Consider the following 4579-nt stretch of genomic DNA (forward strand, 5'->3'; position numbering starts at 1 on the left):
AAGTATTTAATATAAATTACATGCTATGTGTGCATATTGTCTGTATATTTTCCGTCTATGCTAAGTGAAAGATTTTTATACATGTTTTAAATGATTTAAATTGTATATATATATATATATATATATATATATATATATATATATATATATATATATATATATATATATATATATATATCTACAAAATATGTTGGGTAAACATGGGTAAATGAAATATGAGTCGAATGATGAGGTGAGAGGTGAAATATACCATGAGGTAAGGGTTAGAGGTGGATGATGTGAGAAGCCTTTTACCCAAATGTTGGCCCCGTCATCTGCAGAGTATGGATGACAACCACGGACTGTTCTAGACAGTCCAGTGGAACACTAGCAGGCTCGCAACCTATAGGTGTTATGAACGATGTGTTCACTGGTGTGTTGGAATAGTGTCTAAGGCTGCAACTATATTTGGCAAGTATTTGACCCGGTTATGCATGGTCCTTTTGGGTTGCCTTCACCATAGCAACTTAACAGGATGATTTATAATGAGAGAAGAAATATTATTAATATATTATGAGAATAATATAAGGAATAATAATATTGTTATTTGATTAATATAAGTCATAAATTAATTAGGAATTAATTTGCTGACTTAAAGAGATTAATTAAATAAAGGGGCATAAACTGTCAATTGTATGATAGTTGTACTTTGGGTTATAATCCCTTAAGGATAAGAGGTGGACGAATTTAGGGTTTGGAAGAGCCTAGAATTCGTCCAAAGGCTTATCCAGAGGGGATTGGATTGCTTAGGGCCTAAGTTATCCAATTAGGGTTTAAGGGTGAAACCCTAGGAGCCTCACTAGTATAAATAGACCCAAGAGGTCAAGGAAATCGGTACTCTTGTCTTTGAAGAAACCCTGGCCAACTTCTTGCTCCTCTCTCCTCTCTCTCTAATCATCCTCTTGCTAAGTTGGTGTTTGTAAGCCATTAGAGGAGTGACACTTGTGACTCTAAAGCTCCAAGGACAAGAAGATTCAAGCAAGTGATTCAAGGTAATCTTCCAAATCTGATTTCTTATGTTATTATACTAGAATTATCATTAGAAGTCTTGGATACAATGCATGTTCAATTAGAGAACCCTAGATCCAAGCATTAGGGTTTGTATGTGCACATAGGAATGTTCTTATGGCTCAAACCCATTAGTGGTATTAGAGCCTTGATTGGTTTCTATTGAATTGATGCATTAGTTGCTTGATTGTTATTTGCAAAATTCGATTTTTGTGTTTTTGCCTGATGAACTCAGCGAGTCCCATGGTGGTACTCGGCGAGTAGGCCTCAACTCGGCGAGTCCATTCTGGTACTCGGCGAGTTCGAGCGTCAGAAAGAGCTAAGTTCGGGATTTCTTGTTGTTTATCTTATGGAAACTTGCCTTTATCTTAATGGGTCAATATAAATCCGATTTTAACATATATTTGAGTATATCCTTGACCTAATTAAAGATATTTACCATTAAATTAAATAATAATTTCCTTATGTGATAATTGATTGATTATTTTATTAAATTGGTAAATTGTTTTGCAAGAAATAATTAAATAAATCAAATATGGATAATTATGTGATTAAATGTTAATTTGGATTATTTGTTATTTTATCCCTTATGTTTTGAAAAGTTTAAAACTTGTCCTCAAGTTTTGAAATTTATATTTTGTGATTAAAAGTTTAATTTAGACAATTTAAATTTCAAACCCTAGAATTTTACAAGTTTAAAATTCAACCCTATACTAATATAATATTACAAGATTAATATATATATATATATATATATATATATATATATATATATATATATATATATATATATATGTATAATCAAAATGCTAGTCTTACCGTTAGGAGGCCTCATTCACGAAGCCGGTCTATAAGGTGGGTATAAGGTTGCTGCCTATAAAATGGCGCTTAATGGGTGTACACTCTCACCCACCGCTTGTTTGATCGGTGGAGGGTCGTTAGCCGAACGGGTAGGATAGGGCAACTCTCTCTCCTCATTAATAAGTATAATGAACCTATAAAGTAACTACATGTTCTTCAAATTCCCAATCTTAGTTACTTTAGGAAAAGTGAATTGATGCAATCCCATGAAATTATACTTTGAACCCTTGCTAAGAAGTTAGTGGAGCGTGTGTGGTTTACCGGCACACTAATTGGTTCTAAGCATAGGTGGCAAATGGTGATTCATTGTTTATCATAGTTCGATGGAGCGTGTGTGGTTTACCGGCACATCAAATAGGTGATTGTTACAATGAAGGCACCATGTAGATTTGCATGGTTATTCACACCCACTTTGTGATCCTTGGTATCCTAGTCACAAATGAGAGGGGCATATCGAGATTTAAACATGCCATTGAAAAGTTCAATAAATCTCATCGAAACCTAGGAATTCTCTATACATTTAGAACTTAAAGTTAGGTTTTCATGGTGGAGAATTAGTGAATCGTCATTCACTTACCTTCAAATTGTTTGCATGTTGGATTACGACATTGCTTTTCTAATATGTAAATAATGTTGTATCCTAGCCCTAATTTTTCTTATTGGGTGATTATTAGGGATTCAAATTCTAATCAATCTTTGTCATTTCTATTTGTGAATGTCGAACGCGAACAACGCTGCTGCTAGTTCATTCACATTGATAGGCCTTTGCCAAAAGGTGACTTTTGATGGAACGAACTTTAGCGAATGGATAAGATACATTCGCATGATTGCTCGCTACAAAGACAAGGAGTATGTTCTCGACGAAAAGCTCGAGAAGATCAATCCAGAAATCGCTACTCCGGCTGAAATGACTGCTTTTGAAACTCATGAGCGTGATGCAACGAAGGTTCATTGCATCATGATAGCCACAATGAACGCCGAATTCCAAAAGTCCTATGAGGACATGTACCCGTACGAGATGCATCAAGACTTATTGGAGAGATACCATCAAAACGCGAGGCAGGAGCGTTACGAGATTTTCACTAACATGATCTCCGCTAAAATGGGACATGGAGAATCTCTAACCGTACACTTTCAAAAGATGCAAAGGTATGTCGATCGTCTTCGCAAGTTGAATGTTGACTTTGGGGAAGACTTGGCTATCGACATGGTCCTTCACTCCTTTCCTTTGTGTTACAACCAATTTAGGATGACCTACCACATGAACAAGGAAGAGGTCACCCTAAGTAGGCTCCAAGGTCTCCTAAGGGTTGCTGAGAGCAACCTCAAGGACAAGTCTGTTGCACCAACTCCCAATCCACCCGCTGCTCCTGTTTTGGCTATTGGGCAGGGAAGGGGTAAAAAGAGGAAGGCTCCGTCTAAGAGCCACCGCAAGGGAAAGTCCCGAGATGGTTCCTCTTCTAGTGGAACCAAAGTTGATCCTGCTAAGCCCAATCCTAACCCAAAGGAGGCAGAGTCCCACCATTGCCACAAAATAGGGCATTGGAAGAGAAGCTGCCCAGAATACCTACAAGCTATCAGGGAAGGAAAGATCAAGCCGTATTTCGCAGGTATTTATACAATTAAATATAATGATTCATCTCATGCTCTTGGGTCCTCGATACCGGTTGTGGTTACCACATTTGTTCTGAATTGCAGGGACTAAGAAGAAATAGGGATGTGGAGCATGGAAGAATAAATCTAATCATGGGGAACAGAAGATCGTCGCCTGTGACCAAGAATGGAGTGTATTCTCTAGTGCTTAGGAATGGTTTATGTTTAGATTTGAATAATTGTTGCTATTCGCCAGAAATGGCAAGAAACATCATTTCATTTCATGGTTTGTTTAGACAAGGATTTAGATTTTCTTTTAATAATGAGAATGGTTCTATTTATGCTTATCTAAATGGTGTCTTATATTTTGAAGCAATACCATGTAATGGAATTTATGAAACTGTTATAATTATAGATAACCTAGGAAATGATGTTTTATGCATGGATTCTTCTAATAGTATGGATAGAGCATCCTTGTGGCATTGTCGTCTTGGACATGTCAACAAGAAAGCGCATAGCCCAACTCCAAAAGGATGGAGTGTTGGAGTCATTCGACCTAAGGGAAGATGACACATGCGAATCTTGTTTACTTGGAAAGATGACTAAGTCACCCTTCACTAGCACACGTGAAAGGGGTGAGGGTTTATTGGACCTAATACATACCGATGTATGTGGACCCTTTAGATCAACCACAAAGGATGGGAACTGCTTCTATGTGACTTTTACCGATGACTATAGTAGATATGGGTATATCCACTTAATCAAGCAAAATTCAGAAACGTTTGAAAAGTTCAAAGAGTTCAATAATGAAGTGGAGAATCAATTGGGCAGGAAAATCAAGATGCTTCGATCCGATCGAGGAGGAGAGTACCTAAGTCTTGAATTCCACGACTATCTAAAAGAGTGTGGAATAGTTTCACAATTGACGCCACCTAGGACACCGTAGTTGAATGGTGTGGCAGAAAGGCGTAATCGAACCTTGTTAGACATGGTCCGCTCTATGATGAGTCGTGCTTCACTATCTATCTCATTATGGGGGTAAGCTTTAGAGACTGCCGCCCATATCCTTAACCGAGTC

Source organism: Lactuca sativa, chromosome 8 (assembly GCF_002870075.4).
Source record: "Lactuca sativa cultivar Salinas chromosome 8, Lsat_Salinas_v11, whole genome shotgun sequence".
Taxonomy (NCBI): Eukaryota; Viridiplantae; Streptophyta; class Magnoliopsida; order Asterales; family Asteraceae; genus Lactuca; species Lactuca sativa.